This window comes from Bicyclus anynana, chromosome Z, assembly GCF_947172395.1.
Source record: "Bicyclus anynana chromosome Z, ilBicAnyn1.1, whole genome shotgun sequence".
NCBI lineage: Eukaryota > Metazoa > Arthropoda > Insecta > Lepidoptera > Nymphalidae > Bicyclus > Bicyclus anynana.
The window spans coordinates 5,411,356-5,439,310 of record NC_069110.1 but is presented as its reverse complement, the minus strand read 5'-3'; the positions used below and the strand labels follow the sequence as shown (position 1 = coordinate 5,439,310).

At 37.2% G+C, this 27,955-nt stretch overlaps 1 protein-coding gene across 1 annotated transcript in view; it reads right to left on the bottom strand.

Moving 5' to 3' along the window:
- The window catches only part of LOC112056054 (uncharacterized), a 75,229-nt gene extending 52,972 nt beyond the window's left edge, over positions 1-22,257 (bottom strand). Inside the window, exon 1 of the mRNA XM_024096394.2 lies at positions 21,924-22,257. The gene's annotated coding sequence lies outside the window, so the exon portion shown is untranslated. The remainder of the gene's footprint in view (positions 1-21,923) is intronic.
- Between the last annotated feature and the right edge of the window lie 5,698 nt (positions 22,258-27,955).

The window sequence follows — 27,955 nt, the reverse complement described above, 5'->3', positions numbered from 1 at the left end:
CGACCCCAGGTTGACGGCTAAAAGGCGTAAAGCGAACCGCGGGAGGGGTGAGAGAGACGTGCATGGGTGCGGGGAAACGTAAGCGCGGACGGCGAGCCGTAAGCACAAGTGAGTGTAGTGAGAGAGAATCGTGTGCGCGAACCCGAAAGCTCGCCCCGAAGCGAGTCAATTATGTAACGATTCCGTTTAGTGTGCGTAGCAGAAATTAATACCACCTAATACTGGACGGTTCGAGTGAATGCGGTACCAATTTCTTTCAGAGTTGATTTGTGTGCTATGACCTTAAGCTGACAAACTTTCAGCTATTATAAAACGAGGAAAGTCTAGCCACACAATCTTTTCCTTTTACACATGATTATTGACCAACTTTGCAAACTTTTATCGTTTCAATCTGTACTTTCAATAAAAAACTCAATCGAAAGTCTTAATAAATTAAAGAGTGGACTTAAAAAAGCTTGTTAAAACACCGCTACCCGTTTTGAGTTTAACTGTTTCACTTACGTAATTGAATGCAGCGCTGCATAGAGGCAAAGCGAAGCTTATCGAATCGGAACAGCTTCTATCTTTCCCACGTTCGTAAAGCGACGGACTGAAATGGTAACGACGCGACTCGCGTCTCATATCAGATTGCAATCTTCACTCGGATACTGCTATATTCTACCAACTTACTCTAATTTCTTTACTTTTTCGGTTCGGTACCTCAAGTGGGATCATTTTGTTAATAGCACGTCTGTCGTAAAGTCCAGAGATAATGGTGTTTTTTTTAATTCTTTACAAGTTAACCCTTGACTACAATCAATTCTTCTTCTTTGTCTTCTTATTTCAATCAATAAAATCATATATTCAGGTCTACAAGCCTGTTAACCTGCATTTGAGCAGCGTAGTGGTAGTACGTAAGGAGGAGGCATGGCTTTTCTGTTCATCGTTTACAACCCATATTCGGATCACAGTTGAGCACGAGTCTCCTCTCAGAATGATTGGAGCTAGGCTGATAGTCCACCACGCTGTTCCAATGCGGATTAGCAGACTAAACAAATTCTTAGGTATGCAGGTTTCCTCAGGATGTTATTCCTTCACCGTTTGAGACGCGTGATATATAATTTCTTAAAATTCATCTAACTGAAAAGTTGGGGATGCATGCCCCAGGCCGGTTCGAACCAACGCCAATTCTGAATCGAAGGCAGAGGTAAGCTATCGCATCTCAACGATTGTTTAAATATGTTAGTAATTGTTAGAAATGTCGGAAAAATTCTAGGCAAACATATTTGACGGCCTCCGTGGCGCAGTGGTATGCGCAGTGGATTTACAAAACGGCGGTCCTGGGTTTGATCCCCGGCTGGGTTGATTGAGATTTTCTTAATTGGTCCTGGTCTGGCTGGTGGGAAGCTTCGGCCGTGGTTAGTTACCACCCTACCGACAAAGACGTACCGCCTTCAAAATCTCACCTGATGGTAAGTGATGAAGCAGGTACTTACCATCAGGTGAGATGGTAGACAAGGGCTAACTTGTAAAGAATAAAAAAATAGCTTGTATAGTTATAAATTATAAAGCTTTGTTTCTTTCTGTTAGATTATAGAGATTATTATTTGAAAAAGAAACTTATTCAACGTGGACAAGGTCGCAGGTGTCCGATGGTACACTAATAATAAAAAATGCGACCTGGACACGGTAACGAAGCGTGCCGCAGCGCAATTACTCTTCTGTTATCGTTTTAGTACGTACGTTATGCAACCGATGCAACTTCCAACTATGGCGTTCTGAGCTACGCTGCAAAAACAAGTATAACACTCCCGTCTTATTATAGTCTAAGATCAGGCATTAAAAATAGATACTCTCATCTGTTTTTTTTTTATTTATTCACAAGCGGACGCCCGCAACTTCCCCCGCGTTTTAGTTTTTTACAAATCCCTCGGGAACCATGGTTTTTCCGTGTTGAAATGTAGCCTATGCGTTAGTCCACAGTAAAATCAAAAAATTCAAAATTTTAAATTAATTTATTTCAATTAGGCTTAGTTTACAAGCACTTTTGAAATGTCAGGTATATGTCAAAATTTAATTTCATCTAATGGTGGTAATAATAGACGAAAACTTAAAATTAAAGTTACGAGGGTTCCAAACGCGCCTTGGTCCGAGAAGAGCCCACGACAAACTCAGCCAACGTTTATTTTTTTTTTGTTTACCACCATTTTACAAAGGTATTTAAAATCTATTTCCATTCCAAATTTTAGCCAAATCGGTTCAGTAGTTGCGGCTTTAAAGAGAAACAAACATACAAACAAACATCCATACACACAAACTTTTGCGTTTATAATATTAGTAGGATACATATTGAAAATAAGCCTAACCATAATGCAACACATACTACAGTTGGTTTCACTGTGTACTGCCTATTATAATTACTTATACAATATATCAATTTAACGGCATTAAGTCATGCACATCGCGACCAATACACGATCAGTTTTATCGGCTGTCCAACCGTTAGCGCTGCAGGCATGTGAGATTACATGATCGTCATTGTCTGACATTACGAGTTGGGTATATTCATCTAACTAGTGTACCTACGATTTTTATTAATTAACCAATTAGGCAATGAGAACAAAAATTGTAATCACTTTCCAACTTATGACCAATCTGTCAATGTTATAAATATAATTTATAATGTCAATGTTATAAATGTTATAAAAATAATATAAATATAATAATAAAAATTAAAAATTTTACTACAACTTAATTGCAATTTATCAATGTGAATATTTTCTATCATTTGTTTTTTATCCCTAATAAATAAATATCAGATGAGGATATATTTCTTATGCCGGATATATTACTACTAGCTGACGCCACGCGGTTTCACCCGCGTGGTTCCCGTTCCCGTAAGAATACGGGGATAAAATATAGCCTATAGCCTTCCTCAATAAATGGGCTATCTAACACTGAAAGAATTTTTCAAATCGGACCAGTAGTTCCTGAGATTAGCGCGTTCAAACAAACAAACAAACAAACTCTTTCGCTTTATAATATTAGTATAGATAATGATTTTACCTAAGTAAGTTTTTACCTTCATTTAGGTTTTCTAAAAGTTGTGTCAAGTCTCATAAAATCTCTCGCCGTAAGTTATTCAAGGTCAAAGGTCACTCGTTCGCGCTTTTATGAATTTCTAAAGATCGTGATTTACTTCGTAGATGCACGGTTTGTACATAGTACCTACTGTTTGAAATCTAAAATTGTCGTTATCTATATCCAAAAGGAGGTAATTTCCAAATGTACTAAACCGATTTTGAAAACTCTTTTACTACTACGAAACCACGTTAGTGTCATAGACTATATTTTATCACACGAAGTAGCGTTCGTTCGCTAGTTTTCAATATAAACTTAAGTAATTTTTATTTCAAAATGTACAATTATTTACACCAACTAAAACAATAATATTAAAAAGACAAAATAAAAGGAAATATAAAATTATATATAACTTGAGTTAATTAAAATGTCCGTTACAAGCTCTTTTGAATAGTCGAAAGCGTGTCGGCAGGTAATGAATCTATCGCCGGTTCGCAATGTTGATTCTACTGAAAAGCTGGCATGAAGCTCAACGCTTTTCAACGTCAATATTATTTCCATCACGGTCTCAAATCCACCCATTTCATCGCGGATATAATATTCTCTAATTCGCAACGCTGTGACCCAGAACTATCTATAGCTGATATTACACTTGATTCGTTCTAAACAATTCGCGTTTTGAATGAAACGCTTTGTTAGCTTAGTTCATTAAAATTTAGCGTTGTATCAACCCGATTTGACCGAGATCGTCCCAATTCGAAAGGTCATTTCCGTCAGCCCGGCAGTCACTTCAGTTGTCCTGCCTCGTTCTTTATTACCTGCCTACGACGTTGACGTTCCCATTTTATATTTTCGGCGTAATAAAGGCAGTACAGAGCACTTAAGTATTTATTGTTTGTATACTGCCTTCACTTATGTACCTACTCATAGCTACTCTATACCCTCGAGACCTGGGATGCAGTTCAAATTAAGAAGTTGTTCTCGGAGTAGAATATTAATTTACTAACGGACGCCTGCGCGAAAAAATCAATGTACCTACCTACTTACTCGTAATATGTAAACGTTCATTGTATGTGACCATTTTTTAAAAGATTAAGGGAGTAGATATTATACTTAAAAAAAAGGCAAGAAAAGAAAAATGAAAAGTAAAGGAAAGGAAAATAAAAGCAAAAAGAAACAAAATAAAACAAATGAAAGTAAAGACGAGAAAATATTTTTTACAGACTCATAAAAAATTTCAACCTCTATTTAAGTCCCGTAAAACCGGAACCCCGATTTGAGGTTTTTTGTGCATAAATTATGAAAAACATTACGAAATGTAATGTGATTTAGGATTTTTTTTAATCCAACCCCTAAAGTGGTGAAATAGGGGTTGAAAGTTACATTGATTTCCACACAGACGAAGTCGCGGGCGTCCGCTAGTCTAAAAGTATATCCACCGCACTGCTCTTGTGAGTAAGCGAGCTTTCGGTGATGCTTCGACTTTGTAACGACCATTATCAGATGTTAGTCATAATTATCTAGTCCAACGACTTCGTGTCTTTCGAGGCAAAGGAATTTAAACTTCCCAATTGTGATCCAATTTAGTGGCTACTGAGAGTTTTTCTTGAAGTAAAATGTCAAATAAGATCAGAATAAGGACTTAAAGCCGGGAAAAACTCCATAAATTCAAACTTAAAATTTATTTACATATTTTATGTAGATAATATGTAGCCACAAGCCGTGATAGCCCAGTGGATTATATCTCTGCCTCCGATTCCAGAGGGCGTGAGTTCGAATCTGGTCCAGGGCATGCACCTCCAACTTTTCAGTTGTGTGCATATCACGAGTGAAAACGGTGAAGGAAAACATCGTGAGGAAATCTGCATACCAGAGAATTTTCTCAATTCTCTGCGTGTGTGAAGTCTGCCAATCCGCATAGGGCCAGCGTGGTGGACTATTGGCCTAACCCCTCTCATTCTGAGAGGAGACTCGAGCTCAGCAGTGAGCCGAATATGGGTCGATAATGATGATGATGATGTAGCCACACACGTTCAAGTTTGCCATCAAGAGAATGGAGTACGCTTAAGGATGTGAAACTATGTTAGCTAAAAAAATATCAAAACCATATTCATAACCATAATTCGATACTTTTTTTCACTGCCGACATCCCTAAACGCGCTGCAAACTTGACGGGAAACTTGATGGTGAATAGCTGACGTAAGAGACAAGAGGGAGGAGGCGTGGGATAAAAGGACATTAGCAAAGCTATTGACGATAGAGTAATTTAGCGTCCAATTAACTAAACTATATTCGCCCTTGATATTGATGATTGAGCTCATCACAATTTAATGGGTAATGTGAGTACATCTGGCGCACCCAGATGACGTAGGCAGGGCTCCCTATTGTCCGACACACGATCTTTGTTTGTTGTGACAGTGTGACATCACCTACAAGGACGCGGTAGTGCATATCTAGCGCGATCTAATTATACCGCTGCCGTGATGTCACAGCAACACCGCAGGAACGTCATTATAGATAACTACTAGCAGACGCCGCGCGGTTTTACCCACGTGGTTCCCGTTTATAGGAATACGGGGATAAAATATAGCCTATAGCCTTCCTCGATAAATGAGCTATCTAACACTGTAAGAATTTTTCAAATCGTACCAGTAGTTCCTGAGATTAGCGCGTTTAATCAAATATACTCTTCAGCTTTATATATTAGTCAATTAAAGTTTTATAGAATTCAATTCAAAATTCATTTATTTCAAGTAGGCTTAGTTTACAAGCACTTTTGATACGTCAGTTGACTATTTGTAAAGATTCTACCACCGGTTCGGAAGGCAGGTTCTTCTGAGAAGAAACCGGCAAGAAACTCACCAGTTGCTTTTTAAAAAAAATCATCATCATCATAGATTTAAGAGGCGTATGGACCTCCAACTTTTCAGTTATGTGCATTTTAGGCAATTATATATAACGTGTCTCAAATAGTAACGGAATAACATCGTGAGGAAACCGGCATACCTGTCAATTTTCTTAATTCTTAACGTGTGTAAAGTCTGGGAATCTGCATTGCGCCATTGTGGACTATTTGCCTTACCCCTCACATTCTGAGAGGAGACTCGTCCTCAACAGTGAGCCAAATAAGGGTTGTTAGTAATGATGATGATGACCGAGAGACATAAGAGACTGGAGTGCCTACAGTAGAAAACGCAACTTATGATAAGAAATTAGGTACATCCGATCACCTACTCCGATACGATACTGATATAACTGTTAATAATAATAGAAATCATTTGACTTAAAATAATCAAATTTAAATATTTGCAAGTACGATATTCAAAAATATTATATAGCAAAAATATTATATATATATATATATATATATATATATATATATATATATATATACTTATCATAAATGCAATATTGGAAAAATTACAGATTAGAGGTCTAAGGGCGAACGAAGTCGCGGGCGTCCGCTAGTTGCTGATAAAGGTAGTATTAATAAGACAACCAAAACAGCTGACCATCTGCTTTTATTAACGGTATTATTAGCATTTTAAAAACAATAGCTTCGTGCAGCTCTTAATGCTGCAATGAGCGATTAACTTTAAGAGTCCAATAAATCTAATAACTGGGTATAAACTGGAATTCGCCTTTCTAATACTGTCTTTAAAAAAAAACATTCTATAGTAAATGTACAAATGGCCCGACAATAACAGTTTCTTTTTCAAACTACCAACAATATTAATAGTTAAACTCTTTGAACCGACAAGAATAACTGTTCGATAGACGTCAAAGAACAACTCTAAGTCGTGCCTAATCTATTATGTAGGTACTACAGTAACAAAGACTCGGATTCTTCTGGTCAACATAAAACGACTTTCCAATCCATCTCGACAATCAAACCGTATTTAGAAACGCAAGCATTTGTTAATTTTAAATATTGGATTTGCCTTGTATACAATGTCCACAAAAAATTGTCTGAAATTTTCAATAGTAGTAATTTTCTCAGTCAAAAGTGAGTCGACTTTTTAACTCCGGTACGAATATCTTTTATTACTAGATAACTTAAGGCTTTAGAGTTTTAAATAAAATTAAAACACTAAGATATCCTGGTATTTTCAATTGTACCACATCTATCTATCTCGCGCAAAGCCTTGTTTTTGCCCCACCCCCCGTCAGGGTTTGAGATAAATTATTGTTAATCTATATAAAATATTAAAGAACTGAAGAGTCTGTAATGTTTGTTTGAGTCAATCACTAGTCCAAAAAAAAACAGGCAAGGTTTAATTTTAAAAAATCTTGGTAGTTAATCTATGTTCTGTGGAAGGCTCAATTATTATCAAAAGGCAGGAGAATAAAAGCTATAGGCTATATAATATTAGGCAATATACGCGATAATTTTAGTGACTCCGGGCATAGATAGTAATTCTATACCCTTATAAAGTTATAAAGTTGGTGTCTAATGTTTTTTAAGAAATCGGTTGATGCCTCATTTGTCTGATATTTTAAATTTCTTTAGTTTAGCTAGGAATGTGCCTGTTATTATTTTTAACCAAACTGCGGCAAAGGAAGTGTGAAAGGAAGTGAATGACTTTTGGCAAGTCTATGTATGTACGTTTGTATGTTCTACCGTAGCGTTTAACTAAAAAAAATGTGTCAAAAGATTCTTATTAATGGCCCGAGTGACAAAGGTTATATACTGAGTTTATACAAAAATGGTCATGGTAGAGCATAGAGCCAGGTTCGCACCTACTTATATAGTATACTTACATGCCAGGAATACCTCCATTTTAAACATAGGATAGGTGCTATGTAAACAATGGGTGCGACCACGGCTCTACCATGACCATTTTTGTACCTATGCAATTCTCTATGTCTATCTGAAATATCGTCGTCCTTTTTAGAGCCTATTTAAAGTGGTCGGGTTATAGTTTTTAAACTTAATTTTTAATTTAAGGATATAATATACCACCTAATTGCAATGTCACCGGGTGGTAAGCGATGATGTAGTGTATGATGGAACGAGCTTTCCTAGAAGACTATTCACTCTTGATTTAAAGATTCGTTCATTCATTCATTGTAAGTGGTAGGGAAAACGGAAGCTGTATGTCAATATTGCAATGCGTATAAAGATTGTGGAACCAAACATTCAGAGAGAATTCGGTAAAATATTTGAAGACATTATAAGAATATCATAACTGTAGTATCGATATTTCAAGTAAATGTATAAAATATTATAATACATAATAATGTAAAAAACACGCGATGAAATGACATCATTATTTGTTTTGAATATATTATCAATTTGGACAATAGCTACTACACTTGGAGTGGGTTACGACCTTGTTTAGCTTTAAAAATATTTTTTGTGTCACGGATATCAACTAGCTAATACTTATCTAGGTAAATAGTTAAGTACTATGCCTTATTGGTTCAACCACCAACGGTTAGCTTTGGATCATGAGTTCCTGGAATTATTGAGGGATTTTTCTTTAATGAAATTCTCAATAATCATTAAGATCGGTCCTCATCATTATCATTAACCACCTGATAGTCACCAACCTGATAGCGATTGGTCTTTAACTATGGATCTCATAAGAAGGCTCAGAGTCACACAGCGGGCGATGGAACGAGATATGCTCAGAGTACCTCTGCGTGAGGAGATCCGCAGAAGAACCAAAATCACCGACCTAGCTCAAGTACTCGCGAAGCTGAAGTTGCAATGGTCGGCGGCGGAGCTCATAGTTCGTAGAGCAGATGGACGTTAAGGCACAAGGTGCTGAAATGCGACCCCACACTAGGAAGCGCAGTGTTGGTCGACCCCCAATCAGCTTGACTGACGACATCAAGCGACTCGCAGTTTATTTATATTTAGCGTAAAATTCTATAAGTTGCTTCATAGCCTCCTCTATATCCCAGTGAAAGTCCTAATACAATCGGTTCAGTCATTCCAGAGATTAACCCGGACAAACAGAAATACAGACAGACATTTACTTTTAAAAGCTCGTTTGTTTTAGTATCTTGTAAATAAGGACTTGAAAAAACACAGACGGGCATAACAATTTTATTTATATGTGTATTGATGATGATTATCGATGAACGCTAAACACGAAACCCTAGAACAGTCTAGTCTAGTCTTTGTGATCGACAGCTTCGTTTGTCACGTAAACAAGTTGGAAAACTTTGCCGGAGCAGCCGTCACACTAACAGCAACCCCTTTTGTCTCATAGTATAAAGCTTTTATGATAAAGGCGCCGCAACGAAGTTTAACACCGCCGGCATCTTTGTGGTTAATGCTATTCTTTCTTTTTTTTTAAAGAATGTATGCCATATCTTTTCAATATGAGCAATATTCGCAGTACCCTTTAAGTAATCGGAAAAGGCGATGTTAGGTCGGGGAAAACCGCGACCTCGGTGATGAGAACTACACCTTTACCGTTGAGCCATTGAATCTTATTAAATTACAAGTTAGCTTTAGACCATCGATTTCCAAAGTGGTTCAGGTGGACCCCCAGGGGTCTACAGAAGACTCGGCGGGGTCTACGTTGACGTGACATAAAAATAGGGGTTCACGGTTCAAAGGTTTATCTGGTTTCATACCGAATGGAGAGTTTTCTAAATCAAAAATTAAAGTAGATATCAAAAATTAAAGTTGGCTGAAATAACTTTTTGCTGGGATAATTAATTTTTCTTTTCGTGACCCACTCTCAGCACAATCAGTTTAATTAATTGATTGTGTGATTTAATTCATTAATTGATTAACTAAGAAATAAATTCTCAATATTTTTTTTTTTGAAAACTGTTATTTACCACAGATTAATCTAATCACATTTTTGTCGAGTTTTTGAATAGCTATTTATTTCGCCGATTTTTCGTGATATCCTAGACCTCTGTCTCCGATTCCGCAGGACGTAGGTTCGAATACGGTCCGGGGCATTGACCTCCAACTTTTCAGTCGTGTGCATATTGCGTGTCTCAAACGGCGAAGGAAAAACATCGTGAGGAAACCTGCATACTTGAGAATTTTCTTAATTCTCTACGCGTGTGTAGTCTGCCAATCCGCATTGGGCGTGCGTGGTGGACTATTGGCCTAAGCCCTCTTATTCTGAGAGGAGGTTTGTGCTCAGGAGTGAGCCGAATTGATAATAATGATAATAGATGGATACCTACCTAGTCGTAAAGTAAATACACTTTAGGTTGAATTGGATTATATGATATGTATTAAGTAGATATTTTAAAGGAATACCTAGAACTTAGACGCTTTCACACGGGATTTCTCTCAAAGAAAAATATTAATCTGTTCAACAATAGGGGCTTACTTAAAAATAGATATTGCACCAGCGTGCACCCTTCGCACAAGACTTCAAAGCAGCTTCGCTAGTATGTATCCACAAGGCATAAGCTTTAGTCGACGCAGCGTGTTTATAGACTTAGGCTGGTGTAAATAAGATTTGTATACTTTAAATCTGCATCTTCTGTGCATTTTAGTCCTGTTGTAGTCTGTCTATTTATAAAGATTTATCACGGAAACGCATGGAGGTATCATGTTAAAACTAAAACTATATAGGTACTTATGCTAAAGGTACATATAGTCCCATAAAGCTGTGCAAAAGTCAAACTTAACATATACTTTAAACGTTTACTCCGCAAATAAAAGTATTTTTTTAGTGATCAAAACTTATAGGTAACTGTGTATTTTGCGATAATCTCAGTGATCAAAACTTATAACTGTCGAACTGGAATAAATCCAAAATCCCCTGTTCTGCGACTATAAAATAAATTAAATAAATGTACCTACTTTCACAATACACCACTCATACCCAAAATAAGCCGGTACTAAGGTTTTATCATATTATTAGCGGATCCGCTCAAGCTTCGCTTTGACTTATGATGCACTTCTTCCCTATCCCTACCCTACACTGCTTCTACCCTACTCTTACCCTACCCCTACATTACCTCTACCGTACCTCAACCCTACCTCTACCCTAGTCATACCCTACTTTTACCCTACCCCTAGGATTTAGGGGTTTGAAAAATAGATGTTGGCCTATTCTCATAGATACCGGATAAGCACAAAAAGTTTCGGAGGAGTATGGCAACGAAAACTGTGACACGAGAATTTTATATTTTAGATACATAATATATTTATATACCACATAAAAATACTTACAATTACATAAATACATCCAGTTTTCCATTATCGTATTTAGTTGTATATGTGTAATTGTAAAAGCGTACTTGAAATAAAGTTATCCCCCTGTTTAAAAATTGGTTGCCTGTAAAGTCGGTATACGGTCGAAAGTTTTACGTGACAACGACTTTGAGTGGTAAAATAATTTTAATGTGAATATTCATTCGTATAGTAGGAAGAAGGATGAAATAATAGTAACAATTTAAAACATTTATTTATACAAAGAATTATATTTAAAACATTAATTTATACAAAGAATCTCGCACTGAATTTCATATTAACAAAATTTTATTCACTCGCTCTCATTGTGAGCGCATAACGTGAGCGAAGCGTAACGCAGTTTCTTGAAGTGTCACCCGGCAGACCAATTTATAAGACGTTGTCACGTCAAAAAAAAAAAAGTTAAAATAAATTCAAATATCTAGGCAAATGTAACCACAGAACACAGAGCACTCACGCTGCGCAGTAACAGCTCTAGACACACACGAGACAAGTAGAGTTTTAAAGTGCACGTTGCAGAAATGAAAAAGCAACGTCTTTGCAACCCTTATTAACGTAAAAATAGAGAAAGCCACTCAAGTGGGTCGCCAAGCTCTCAGCGCACGACAGAGCTTGAACTAAGCATAACGGAGCCGCCAACAGTCGTGACAGCCATGTTTTATCATTCGAACCCTATTTGTTATGCTTTGTGCATGCCAGCCATAGATTTAGCTCCTTTTTTGCTCGAATTTGTCGCACTACTTTTACCCGGTACCAAAGAGTATAGATCATACAGAGTGAGTCTTTACAAACAGCGTGGTAAAGACGGTGAAATATATTAAAACAACCAATTTCATGCGTTTCCTTGACATCCACATATGCATCCTTTTTTAACCGACTTCCAAAAAGGAGGAGGTTCTACGTTCGGCTGTATGTATGTTTTTTTTTATGTATGTCCAGCGATAATTTCGTCATTTATAGACCGATTTTAAAAATTCTTTTTTCATAATTTGTATTACCAAATTTAACACTAACAACAATTACGTAAATTAATGTAGTATTCAATAATCTACTACTAATACTAATATTATAAACTACTACACTAATATTATAAAGCTGAAGAGTTTGTTTGTTTGTTTGTTTGTTTGTTTGTTTGAACGCGCTAATCTGAGAAACTACTGGTCCGATTTGAAAAATTCTTTCAGTTTTAGATAGCCCATTTATCGAGGAAGGCTATAGGCTATATATTATCCCCGTATTCCTACGGGAACAGAAACCACGCGGGTGAAACCGCACGGCGTCAGCTAGTTAACAATAAAAAAATACTCCATCTTATTTATTTGGTTTTGTTTTAAAATATTTAAAAACATAAGACGCCAGTTTTCTTGAATAATATTGAAAGTTACTGATGCGACGCTTCGTGTTGTACTGACTCGAGAATGTATTAGTTTTCGAATTTCATATTTGGAGCGGCTACGACACAGTCGTGTTCCATACAATCCATCTGCCTATTATTGATTAATCTGTGCCCGGTAGTTACAAGTTTTGTATTGATTGAAGCAGTGAATGTGGTTGAAACTCGACCGCAGCTTTTTCAACTGTGTTTATTTGGGCACATATATGGCATATCCCATTAATTGCTTTGAACATTACTCATTACGGTATACTGGTATTTAAGGAAGACTTTTAAGAGATAGAAGATCCAAATAATAATAGTTTTAGATGGCATAGACCCAAGCATGGGCCTAATTTGTTTTTATGGGCAGAATAATAAAAAAAAGACTTTGAAAGAGTCAGTTTACACATTTTCTTTAATGTGCAGGTACACATTTGGTATCGATCACATTCAGATTACATAACAATGAATCAAATTGATATTTTTTTTTAAAGAAAAACTTATAAATATTAAACTAAAATAGTTTCGAAACTGTAAAACGGTTCTTACTTAGATTAATATTGCTTAATATTTTTTTTATAAAGCAAAATATTACTTCATTGTGCTTAAATTAATGGGTCCCTCATGTATTAATTCAAACCATGTAAGAATATCTAGATTTGGGTTTTTCTGACATTGTACTTTCATGTAGTTCTTTCCGAAATGGCTAAAATGAACACAACATCGGTTTAGCACCGCCTCGTCCTTTTTTTACAGGCGGTTAAAAAGAAATAGAAATCATATATTAAACATGAATTTGGTTCAAAATCGAATGAAAAGGGCTCAATCAATTTTAATAAAAATTTTTTTGTTTATTTTGTAGTACCTGCAACCACCGTTGATCATCACGATTTTAGTTTTATTTAGCAATACGATTTGCCGGGCCAGCTCGTATACCTATAAATGTTTATATAAGTCGACCAACCACAAACCCACAACAAAGCCTACTTCCGGCGACTGACCTCAAAAAGCACCATATAAACTTAATTAAAAAAATACAACCAACTTCGAAACATGAACGTACCCACGAAACCAAAAAATAACGTAGGAATACGAAGATAAACCTTAGCTTCTAGCACTCGGGGACAGTGTAGCTTTCCAAAAGTGTTTCTTTTGTAATCGTTTTATTAGTCTCAAAGCCTATTTTATGCAAACAAATAAATAAACAAACAAATCTTTCCTCTTCATAATATTACTTTATAATATTAATTAAAGATGACAAATTGAAATTAAAAAGAAAGTTATAATTTTTTTTTTTTTTAAGTATATTTGCCATATTTTTTATAATATTATAATAAGACCAATATTCCCATTCCCCTCCAACTACTCGGGAAAGACTGTGCAGGAGTGGGTACGATAATAGACCACGGGGTGAGGATTGAACCACCTCCCCTCGGTGATAAGTCCAAACGCTCTTACCGTTGAGCTATTGAGGCTTAAGAGTGTGAGAGTTAATACCTATACATGTACAAAATGACTGCCCATATATTATTAGTAGTAAAAATAAATGCAGCTATTAGGAATGATTTATGTTTACGTCACAACTTTACCTTACATGCATAGTTTATCCACAAATATATAAATGCCTAGCTATTTAGCGTATTTATAGTCATTCACTAAAAGTAAAGTGACCTTGAACCTGCGTGTGAAAGATTTGTGTTGGTGCCTTTTTATATACCGTGACCAATCTTAAAAGTTTGTAACTCGAAATAGAAGACCTTGCTAGTATACTTTCATCTATATCTATAAGGCTGCGTTCACACGACCCAACGCCTATAAAATTTTTTTGCATACGTTAAAGTCTAAATATTTCTTGAACGCGGAATTTCATAGCATGACCACCGTGTGAACAACTTTAAGTTCACACGGAGGTTTCAATGTCACTGTTCTATGATGTATTCTATGGAACCTTATTTAAACATAATGCATTATTTACATAAAAGCGCAATTTTTTCGTGGAACATTAATTAATGTTTACAAATATTTTGGAAAAAATTGGAACATGCATGGGCATAATCGTAGAGGATTATCTAGATCATACCGAATAATAAACACAAAATTTCACGACCTAGAGCCGTCTGCATCCAGCGACTAGTCAACGAAAGCGATCGTGATGTTTGGAAGTCCTTACAAAAGAGCTATGCCGTGCAGTGGAAATCCATCGGCTGATGTGATAATTATAACAATTTATAAACAAAAATAGTGCGTGCTTATATAGTGCGTTTATATTGAGCTTGAGTCGATGGACCTACGCCTCAAACATGCGGATCGGATCGGCAAGAGTTGGATTAAATATGCTAAATTATTATAAAAAACGGCTAAAACTAACGTGACCCATGTAGGCCCTTAGTCATGAGCTGCTTCGTGCAACGCGGCGTGAGCTAAACTGTGAGCGGCACGAGTATCCGCACGAAAATATATAAAGTGAGTTTGGTTCGCAATCCTACATATTTTAATGAAGTTTATTGAATATAAGTATTAGGTTTGACGACCTCCGTAGCACAGTGGTATGCGCGGTGGATTTACAAGACGGAGGTCCTGGGTTCCATGTCCGGCTGGGCCGATTGAAGTTTTCTTAATTGATCCAAGTCTGGCTGGTGGGAGGCTTCGGCCGTGGCTAGCGATTTAGCGTTCCGGTGCGATGCCGTGTAGAAACCGAAAGGAGTGTGGATTTTCATCCTATAACAAGTTAGCCTGCTTCCATCTTAGATTGCAGCATCACTAACCATCAGGTGAGATTGTAGTCAAGGGCTAACTTGTAAAGAATAATAAATAAATAAAAAGAAGGTATAAGTATACAATCGATGCCGCCGAATTATTGTATAAAATTGGAATTGAGTGTGAATGCAGCCTAATTCGTGGGCTTCCGTCGAAATGTTGGACTAAACAGGATGTATACGTTTAACTAGTCTAGTGTCTCAAAAGGTAGGCGAAGCGGCGCGGTGGCCGGCAGCATAGGAAATGTGTCTTGTCGCAATTTATACCTACGTTCGAAACGAACTTGACCTTTACGAATAAGCCCGCCGAATTAGTAAATATTTTATAAGATAAAGGCTACTCAAATGCAACGTAATGTTCATTATGTAATGGCTATTTCCTACGAGGAGTTGTTAGTTTGACAGCGATCTCACCTGCAGGCTTATCTATACTAATATTATAAAGAGGTAAAGTTTGTTTGTATGTTTGTTTGTTTGTTTGTTTGTTTGTTTGTTTGTTTGATTGTAATGAATAGGCTCAAAAACTACTGGACCGATTTTCAAAATTCTTTCACCATTCGAAAGCTACATTATCCACAAGTAACATAGGCTACATTTTATTTTGAAAAAAATAGGGTTTCGTAGGATATTTGGGTTTTTCGGACACAAGATGTAAAAAATCAACCAGAAAAGTAGGGTAGGGGTAGGGGTAGGTTATGGGTAGGGGTAGGGTAGAGGTAGGGTAGGGGTAGGATAGGGGTACTTGAAAGTTTACATCGAGTTTCACGCGGACGAAGTCGCGGGCGTCGGCTAGTTCACTATATTTGTCGTATGCTAGTTGACATAAACGAAATTGAGATTCTATGTAAAAATGTCATCCGGTGTTTACTGGCGGATATCACTCAGTAGATAAATTATAGTTTGTCAATTGATGAGAAGTTTATTTTAATAGGTTGATAATAAAAATAGTGAATAGGCCAACTGATGTTAATTGAAGATGCATGCAGTCAGTGCTATAATAAAAAAATATTAAAAAAAGAATATTGCTTTCTTTTTTCCTGTCTGTCTGTTTGTCCGAGCTAATCTCTGGAATTATAGATCACTGAGCAACATATAAGCTACTTTTTCTCCGGAAAAATCTCGTGAAAAATTGAATTTCACTCGGACGATAAGCATCTGAGTGAAACAACCTGCTTGCTGGCTCATTAATTTTGTCTTTATTAACAACTTTTTTTAACATTAAAATAAACATTAAATTATCCAAGAAATGTCATCTACCTTCTTATGTTATAGAGATAGGCTTATCAGTAGGCACCATGACATTTTGTTACATAGAATTTGACGGCCTCCGTGGCGCAGTGGTATGCGCGGTAGATTTACAGAACGCCGGTTGGCTTCGATTCCCGGCTGGGCCGATAAAGGTTATCTTAATTGGTCCAGGGCTGGCTGGTGGGAGGCTTCAGCCGTGGCTAGTTACCACTCTACCGGCAAAGACGTACCGCCAAGCGATTTAGCGTTCCAGTACGATGTCGTTTAGAAACCGAAAGGGGTATGGATTTTCATCCTCCCCCTAACAAATTAGCCCGCTTCCATCTAAGATTGCATCATCAAATACCACCAGGTGAGATTGTAGTCAAGGGGTAATTTGTAAAGAAATAGAAAAAGAAAAAAAGAATCCAAATTTCGAATATATATCAACATAGGAAGACGATTGAAACATACTTTATGAAATCATGATATCTATTACACGTAAGTAGGTAGCTACCCACCTATCACGATGTACAGAGATATCAATAAAAAATGAATTACGAGTAGGTGCTCGTATTTGTTGTAAGATTGCACAGAAGGTTAACATTGATAAGCATTCGGATAACTAATAAGTCCAGCCAATTTTAGGGTACCGTCTCAGAATACAGAAAACCACCAGAAGCCACGTTTAGATGTCATTCTATAGTGCGCAGTGTGTCCAAAAATTGTACACAACAGCCTGCACTCGTCGCAATTCTCACCCGCGTAATGTTGCTAGTACATGAGGCTGTTAAATTTTTCCCTATTTTGTGGTAAAAATTTATAATGTTAAAAGGAAAACAATAAGTGTACAGTTCATCACATTAAATGTTAACTTGTATGGTAAATAATAAAAACAGTGGGACCAGTTTTCTAGTGATTGCTAAGAGTCAGCAAGAAAATGAACTCAAAAAAATTTAAGACAAGGACAAATAAATAATAGATATAATAAGACGGTTATTATAAAACTTATCAACTAACAAACTAAAGAAATACATATTTACAATAATAATTTTATATATTCCATATAATTATATTATATTATTATTATAAATATGTATTTTAATCGTGTGCACAGTTATTATTATCTCGTCTTATTTCTCTAATTTTTATGTCTCTTAAAATTCAAGTATAAATAAGGCCATTGAATTGGTTTAATATCTTTTAAGAATGTGTTTTGAAGATAAAAATATTTTATTTAATCCTCTTGTTCAAACAAACAAGCAAACAAGTAGGTACACAAACAAACAAAAAACCAAACAAGCACACGAAAACAAACAAATGTGCAAACAAACACACAAACAGACAAGAACGAACGAACTTATTATAGCACGCCATTGTTTTTTGTAAAATTTTAAAGCTTTAAGATTATTTTACACTTTCTTTATCTGCGCTGATTACCACAATTTTATTTCAACTTAATTGCCGGAACCTATGCCTACCTATTTAGTTGATTAATATTTTACATAAATAATAAATCCTTGAATTGAAATTAAAAGTAGGGAAAATCAAAACAATTACATTGGCAACACTTACAAAATGAAGTCATCGGTTTCTATGACAACTAAATTCACGTAAAAATTATTCATTATTTTAACATAAGAATATTTATTTGTGCTACTTACACGTGAAATGTGATCCTATTCAGTTTCTTTTTTTTACCAACGGCATTTTTACACGAAGGAATAGCACAAGACGGCTTAATTTAATTAAATTTGTCACCTGTATAGCACGTCAAACAACACGACAAACACAGAGTGAGTAATCGTAAAATGTGTAGTTTAAATGGCTTCACTTCTTTGCGCTATCACTCCTTCTGGTGGTTTTCTGTATTCTGAGGGTACCGTACAGGAAAAATTATGGAACCCAGCTCTGAGATTATTTAACTCTAATTTAGCATGAGTATGTAAATTAAAAATGTCGACAAAGTTGTAAAACAAAATCTTTGATCATTTTTAGGATAGGTACCTCCATTCCTACATATAAAGCGGGGATGATCTTTTAACTCAATTATCTCATAGTGTGGGGGTTAGATAATATCAGGCGTCCACAGATCCGCATCGTACATATCGGATGCATTGCATCAAACATAGATAAAATCCGATGCGATCCGTACGATGCCGATCAGTGGACGCACTTGTATGACTTTCTATACAAATAATACTAAAATCCGTTTGATGCGATGGGTCCGATACGTACGATACGATCTGTGGACGATGCCATAAGTCTTTAAAAAATATTGCGGGTCTGTCAGACACTGTTTTTAGGTTCAGGTATCCGTTTGTAAAATACAGAGGTAATAAAAGAGGTATTACGCGTAAGTGCTAATTTTTAAATCGTGATAAGTTTATCTCAGAAACGTTGGATCTTAAGAAAAAAAGTATTGACACCCTTTTTTATAGATAATTATATGATATTAAATTTTTGTTTGAACTAATTTTATGAAAAAATCGCAAAAAACCATCATTAAACCCATTTTTTTAAACTTTGGTCTTGACAATTTATTTTTCCAGGTACCGGATCGATGAAGACTTTTGAATTTTATTTTTAAATAAAATGTTTTAAAATATTCGACCATGTTAGTATAGGTACTCGTAGATAACTGTTTAATTGGTTTTGTTACCCTAGGCAACAAAACCAATTAAACAGCTGAGCTGAAATGAGCTGTGATAGCCCAGTGGATATGACCTCTGCTTCCGATTCCGGAGGGTGTGGGTTCGAATCCGGTCCGGGGCATGCACCTCCAATTTTTCAGTTGTGTGCATTTTAAGAAATTAAATATCACGTGTCTCAATCGGTGAAGGAAAACATCATGAGGAAACCTGCATACGAGAGAATTATCTCAATTCTCTGCGTGTGTGAAATCTGCCAATCCGCATTGGGCCAGCGTGGTGGACTATTGGCCTAACCCCTCTCATTCTGAGAGGAGACTCGAGCTCAGCAGTGAGCCGAATATGGGTTGATGACGACGACCCTAGGCAAATACATAAAGGTAAACATAATGTGAGGACTATATAGGTATAATATGTAGTTAGGCGGCACCTATATTATTTTATATTTTCACACACTTTAGTTTCCTTGTTGTTATGAGGAAACCATTTATTAAAGGTAACTACGAGGTATTGCATCCATGCCTAGATTGAAACTAGGTGATAACTTGCGTAATTCGTTGCAGGTTTACCGATTCAACTCTTAGCTTACTCATGAGTGGTCACATATAAGTTCACTTACTGAACCCGTATGATTTACACTTTCTGGAAGAGAAGGCTAAGTGCAAGTGGATACCTATAATATATCAAGGATATCCACCTACCTACCAAAATTAGAAAACATTATTTTTTAATTCAAAACATGTAAGTATTGGGTTCTTTGTTTAATTTATTATAATACTAGCGGACACCCGCGACTTCATCCGCGTGAAACTGGATGTAAACTTTCAACTACCCCTACCCTACCCTTACCCCGTTTTCTAATTATTTTTAATATGGACTTTACAATAACAATAAAGCTCAAATTGACTACGTTTTAGTTAGAAAACATTTGTATAGGAAAAAGAAAAGGGCTATTTTTATGGTTTTCCCGGAAATTATTCGAATTTTTCTCGCCGTAAAAACCATCCTAGAACTCCAACGAACATTTTAAAAAAGAATTGGCCAAATTGGTCCAGGCGTTGTTGAGTTATGCGCTTACCAACGCATTTTGGGATTCATTTTTATATTAAAGATAGATTTATAGGCTTATTTTTATACACCTCACTATTTGATAAATATTTGTATAAAATTACGTTCCTGTCTCTTTTTAATATTTGTCGCACGTCTCGATAACGTTCAAACGTCACCTTAATGGCTCCACGGAAAATCAGCGCGGTGTCCTCATGGACACTGTAATATCTGGTAATACGCTGAGTGGAGACCCTTTTAGGATCACATCATACTAGTTGCAATGTTAATTATTGTGTTTTTTCCTCTCTTTCCTTTGTATGATGTGTATTCTGAATAAACTTTTCTTTCTTTCTTTCTACTTACTATTTATTAGCGGACGCCCGCGACTTCGACCGCGTGAAACTCGAGCTCTCAACCCCTATTTCACCCTATTCTATAGTTAATATTTTCATTACAGATATTTTTAAAATATATAAATAGTCCACTAATCATTTTACAAAACTCGGAACATGGACGATTTATATTAAAAAACTCCAATCCCGTTTTTTAAGTGGTGGAATTTCGGAAAATCTTGAATGACATTATTTTTAGTACTTTTTTGTACTAAAAATAATGTCGTAGTTGTTGGAGAGGACTTTCCATAAAAACTTTCAAAGTATCCTATAACCTTCTCCGTAAGGTCTCAAACCGTGCCAAGTTTCATTTACATTAACTCAATTATCATTTACATTAATTCAATAACTTCAGCGTGATGCCCGGTTTAACTGTAAATTTCTTAGAAGAAAGAAAAACTCGGTATTTTTCAGTGCCCGACCCGGGATTCGAACCCAGGACCTTTCCTCATCCGAAGTGTATTAAGACAACCACAGAACCAATGAGGTAGGTTTCAGTTGGAAAAGAAAAGACGCAAATCATTGCCGGACGAACTTACTTCCGGCGCTTTTTGCAATGTCAGCCACTGACGATCAAGTAAACTCACACGCCTGCAGCGCTATCGGATGATGCAGTTAGCGATGCAGTCATGTGAGCTTACTTGATCGTCAGTGACCGACATAAAGTCAAGATTGTTAAAGGAGTTCCTCGGAATTGTAATGTTTCATTATATTGCTTAGGATTTTTCACGTAGACATAAGGTTGTACAAACTATAAACTAGTTATGTAGGTAGGTATGATAGGTAATACTCATTAGTTGTTCCTAAATCGTACAGTCATTTAATACCCAGTAGGTACCTACTTAAGAAAAGTCTACAAAAATTAATAAGAAAATCTCTGTAAAAGTAGGTATAGATAGTGCTAGTAGGTAGTTATTATATCTATATAAATAAAACGTTAGATATACCTAAACGAGTTTTATACATATTAAAAACATTATTTATTGTTTTAAATAATTATTATGTGCATAAAGGCTGGTTTGAAAGTAGCTGACTGTACACGGTTGACTAAATGTGCGAACTTTTCGCATTTTTTTCCATATATAAGTAATATCTAAGTAGGTATGTATAATAGGCAAGTAGGTACCTAATGCATCGCCTTAATCACATTATTGTCGTCGGAAAATACTGCGTAGATGCTCTCGAGTACGAGCATACTGCAATAGCTGAAGTCAATATCTGCATACGTACGTGCACTGAGGTCCAAGCGAGGGGCTGGTGCGAGCGGTGCACACAGGACCGGCGATCGGGATCGTTCACAGTCGGACAAACGTATCAAAAACAACGGCGAATGAATGGATGCGGCCGGCTGTTTATAAACATTGAAACAGTCAAACGGGATGCGATCAATACTGCTCCGCGAACGAGTCACCGGAGCCACGCCGCCGTCGCGAGCTCACCTGCCGCGCGGAAGAGCGTGAGACCGCGGGTTCACAGTGCACTGGACCGCGCGATTGCGATAGCGACCGCTCGGAGCGATCGGCGTACGTACTACACGACCGGCTGGCGGCGACCGTGTGTACCTACTCGGTACCGTGTGCGCCGGCCGCACAGTTACGTCACGCGTTTTGACAGCTGGCGCACGAGGGACGGCCGCGTCGTCGCCTCACTATCCGCCGCGGCGCCACCGGCACTATGCCGAGCGTCGATCGATAAAGTACACTGCGTACGACTGTAGCCCAGCACGCCGCATGCCCCGGTAGCCCGGCTATGCCATCCGCCGTGCGTCGTATCCTGTGGGGATAACCGCAACTTGCGACGCAACTGGCCGCTCGCTGTCTAGGTCGGCTCCCAGAGCGCTTCCAGAAAACCCGCCACATTCATTTACCGTATTAATTATTTTTACAGACAGACAGGACAAACAACACAATGATTTTGGCCCATAGCCTTAAAGAATTGCTTTCTTGTACGTGTCTATCCATACCCTTATACTAATAAGGCTTCTGTTTTTTCCTTTCGAGGAACCCTAAATAGAATTAATTTGTAGGGTTATCTCTCTCTTCTCTACACTCTTTAATGACCTTTCTCTCACACTAGATATTTGCGCAGTCCACTATTTAGATTACGGCGTATATAAGTCATTTTGTCCGCTAGGCCGCTTATCTCGGTTTTACGTTCAAGCTGAATGGTTTCAGTGGTCTCTAGTCAGGTTGAACCATCTTGCGGTTTTGTGGTCCTACGGACAGAAGTCAGCTAGAATTGCTGGGAAGATAATATATAAAAGCGAAAGGTCATTCATCACGAAATCTCGAAACAGCGTGACTAGGGAGGATGATATTTATCAGGTAGGATATAGGATAGAAAAGACGTCAGCTAAGAATGGTCTAAAGGCGGACGAAGTCGCGGACGTCTAGTATGATATATAATTGGAGGCCTGGAGGCATTTAGGTACTTGCTATGCCCCGCGGATTCATCCGCTTATAATAATTAGTAAATTCTATTCCAGCAGCGGACTGTGGAAGCGACAACCAGCTTCTTGTTGCCACTGTTAGGCTGCTTTAAAAAAAACTTGTAAGACATATAAAAAGAATCGTCATCGTCGTTATAAACCCATTTACGGCTCACTGCTGAGCTCGAGTCTCCTCTCAGAATGAGAGGGGTTAGGCCAATAATCCACCGCGCTGGCCCAATGCGGATTGGCAGACTTCACACACGCAGATAATTAGGAAATTCACTGGTGTGCAGGTTTCCTCACAATGTTTTCCTTCACCGTTTGAGACACGTGATATTCAATTTCTTAAAATGCTGAAACTGAAAAGTTGGAGGTGCATGCCCCGGACCGGATTCGAACCCACACCCTCCGGAATCGGAGGCAGAGGTCATATCCACTGGGATTTCCTCTGTGACACCTGGGCAGTCAGATAATATTCTGAAGCAGTATCAAAGTGTCAGACAATTTTCATTGACCACTAAAAATAACCCTTACGGCAGATATTACGCGATTACTCGATGACGCCTAAACCGATTGGGATAATTATTTAAAAAAAAAAAAAAACATACACACAGCCGAACGTAGAACCTCCTCCTTTTTGGAAGTCGGTTAAAAAGGGTATGCTTCGGAGGTGGTCCCATTGTCATTGTCAGAATCTAATACTGGGATCCGGGAGAAATTGAGGGAAACTTTCAAAAATTGTAGGGACGACTAGTGCGTTTGTTAATTTTTTTCTTTATGTTTTTTAAATCACTACAATGTATTAAAGGTCTGTAGTCAATATGATGATAGAGCTGAAGCACAGATGAGGAAACTGCGCAATATCGCCTGCATAGCGCCAGAAATCTAATTGCTCCGAGCTACCTACTACTATGAAATGCATGTGCCTAACTTCATAAATGGGTGTGATAAGCGAAGGCTGGATTATATGTATTGTTACAACTATTTTTAACGATCTTCCTGATACTGTCAAAATTCTTTTAAAACATACGACCTGATACGACTATATTCACGAACATGCATAGGCGGAAATTCGAGAAATACTTTATAGGACAGCCTGTATAGCATAGTAGCAGCGGTACACTCACACAATAATAATTATGCTAGTTTAATTTACTACCCGCCAATGATTGTTCTTTTTTTTTAGTAATAACCAGAGCACAAAAATCAACTGTGGTTTGTGTTGCATAATGGTTAGAATTAAGTTTTAATATGTATTGTAGGAAATAGTAGTCTGAGACGGATATGACTCGAGCCGACGCTAGGTGGCGCGATTTGTTTCCATAAAGAGTAGGGAGTTAGAGAGGGGTAGCGATCGGTTGGCGCGAACGACTTGCGATATAAGGGTTCATTTACACGAGCAGCAACTGCTACCGATGACTGCAGTCGGCGATGTCTCGGCGACAGTCGTCGCCTGCTACCGCAGCAGCTGCCATTGGCAACGTGCTGCTCGTGTAAATGAACTCTAAGGCGCTCGTCGTACGGTCGGCTTCAGTATGCTAGTGGCGTTCGAGCCGTCCACATTTCTTGTTGTGTAATTATTTATGGGTTACTTGGGATAGGCGGGGAGAGTGACTTGAGTGGAAAAGGGGAGTATTAGTTAACGTCTTTAACCCTACATACAACGATCACAAGTTAGTGACTCCACTTAAGGTCATTCTTTGCCAATATAGGGTCTTATTTTGGTTACAGTTTGATTTATTAATTAAGTTGTCTTGAAAAATATTATGAATCATAACCTTTGTTCGATATTGGTTTTCTTATTTTTGTAATCCCCTTCTGAGTCTGCTTACATTATTTTATAGAATAATAAATAAATAAAATAAATAAATAAATGAACAGAGGCAACATTTCATTTCTTATTAAATAAAACGCATCTTTGTATTACTACTTCATTACGTGATTCCATAACATTCGTTCCAAGGATCTTCAATGCGCTGAGCAGAATTATTGAAAGCTTTGGAAGAATATTAGTTAGATGTTTTCATATGTCTTTAAAACTCAGACTGAGTAGGTACATCATTGTGCTTAGAGAATAAATGTTCACGTGGAAAAGGGAAGTAAATTCACGGGAACAATGTATCAGCCTGGCTGTCCAGCGCGGAAATGCAGCCAGTATTCTTGCCACCATTCCACGAGGGCAGGATTTGTATAGTTATTAGGACAAGTTAGATTAAGGTCCCTAGTCTATGTATTCTAATATATAGATTCTAATATTAATAATTAAAAATTTTTAGAACTGAATTGAATTTTATATACTACAACCGTTAACGCTTCGAAAACTAACAAAATCTATGGGAGTGGCAGATCCGATCGATAACTCGATCACGTGACCTGTCGATAGCAAATATCAATCCCATACATCATCATCATCATCATCATCATCATCATTATCAACCCATATTCGGTTCACTGCTGAGCTCAAGTCTCCCCGGGAGCTCGAGAATGAGAGAGGTTAGGTCATTTAGTCCACCACACTGGCACAATGCGAATTTGCAGACTTCACAAACGCAGGGAATTAAAAAAATTCTCTGGTATGTAATCCGTAGAGTAGTTTTTTATAACGAACATACAGACAGACGAAAATTTTACTGATTTCATTTTAGACATCAATATCGATCACTAATCATCCCCTGATAGTTTTTTTTTCAAAATCATGTACCTACAGGATTGACCTCTTACAGATTTATTATAATTATAGATAACTAGCGGACCCGGTCAAGCTTCGCTTTGAACACGCTTATGTGCACTTCTTCCCTATCCCTACTCTAACCCTACCCTACCCCTCCCTACCCCTACTTCTTCCGCTTGACTCTTAAACGTTTGTATGGGAAATAGAAAACGGTTGTTTTTATGGTTTTCCCGGCAATTATTCTAGTTTTTCTCACCTTTTAAACCTTCTCGAGTTTTAGCGAGACTAACGAACAGCAATTAATTTTTATATATATTATAGATATAGATAGATAATATGTATACATATCAAAAAAATTAAAAAATTTTTCGTTCGAATAACTAACTCACTGCGTGTGGCCTACCTACCTATTTACGTTTAGGTAGGCACTGCATTGCATTTCATCATCGTGTCACGTTACATATGTATCAATTATACGAATCACCAGAATTTGCTATTGTTGTACAAAGTTAATAATAATGTATTGAATTACCTTTGTCACACACTCGTGTACCTATTATTCGTGGTTAATTTGAATAATCAAAATTATATGCAGTGGTGCAAATGCGGTAGGTACCTATAACTCCAGGAATCTTTTTTTTTTTCTTTTTTTATTATTTACAAGTTAGCCCTTGACTACAATCTCACCTGATGGTAAGTGATGATGCAGTCTAAGATGGAAGCGGGCTAACTTGTTAGGAGGAAGATGAAAATCCACACCCCTTTCGGTTTCTACACAGCATCGTACCGGAACGCTAAATGGCTTGGTGGTACGTCTTTGCCGGTAGGGTGGTAACTAGCCACGGCCGAAGCCTCCCACCAGCCAGACCTGGACAAATTAAGAAAATCTCAATTTAAATGAGAATTCTGAAAAATGTAAAGGTCAAAGAACAATTAAATAAAGCGTGTAAATAAAGTTTCTTCAAAACCGTGGTAGTGTCTATAAACAAAGTTGACGTTTCAAGTACCAACTTGTAGTGAGGAAATGAATCTTAGCAGTCTATGGATTTATCTTAATCTCTGAGCAGAGCTCTGAACTTGTGACCAACGAATGTAGGGTCAAGGAATTCCTTTATTTTGCAAATATACTCGAGTGGAGTCTTAAATGACATAATTGAAAGTGTTCTTAGCTTCGTTTGATGAGAAAATTGGTGGTGGGAAATTTGGGAAATCCGATTGTATTAAAAATTAACAAATTTATTTAATGAAAGAATTCCTGGCAAAGTTTCTATTCTAGATGATTTCATGACCTTCGGGGGTTATTCAAAATTTTTAATTTTGGGTATCAAATGAATCCCTAGATATAGATTTAGAATCTCCTAGATAATAATCAACGCAAGTCTGTAAAATAGCTTGCCTGTAATTAGGCAGGCAAAACCGGCGGTAACCGCAACAGAAGCCTTACGTGCAACGCGAAACTTTCGCAATGATTTGTATCGATCCGAATAATGAACACTCGACAAAAATGAAGACATTTAAGGCTGACACTAGTCCGGAATCCGTAGAATATTTTTTACAACTGTTAACATCAAGTTAACTTTTCGTAAGACGATCAACTTTTTTATTTACGAAAATTCTTGATTCTGGTAGCTAACTGAGTTAACAAGAAAAAAAAATTTCTAAGCGTCGGAACGAGATAATGTTCCACGCAATTTGTAGGATTTTGTGGCTGTTAAGTTGTATAACTATTAATTAATTTTGATATAGTTTTAACTTACCGCTAGTACCTTCTAAGTGTTCGTTCCCCGTGATCACTGCAGGGATAATAAACCAGTCCGGTTTATTATCCCTGCAGGGATACCAAAAGAATGGACCAACAAATTTCCTGGCAACATGCAGAATCTTAATCTTTGTTGCAAAACAGCTAAGAGACATGCATACTTAAGCGAAACATGCATACTTAACATGCATGCCAATCCGCGGATTGTTGGCCTAACCCTCTCGGGTTAGGCCAACAATCCGCGGATTGGAAGACTTCACACACGCAAAGAAAAATCTTAAGTATCATGTTTCATTCTGAGAGAAAACTCGAGCTCAGCTGTGAGCCGAATATGTGATAATGATGAAAAAAGTTACGTACAGTACCTACCCTAGTTAAGAACCCTGTGCACGCCACTGGTA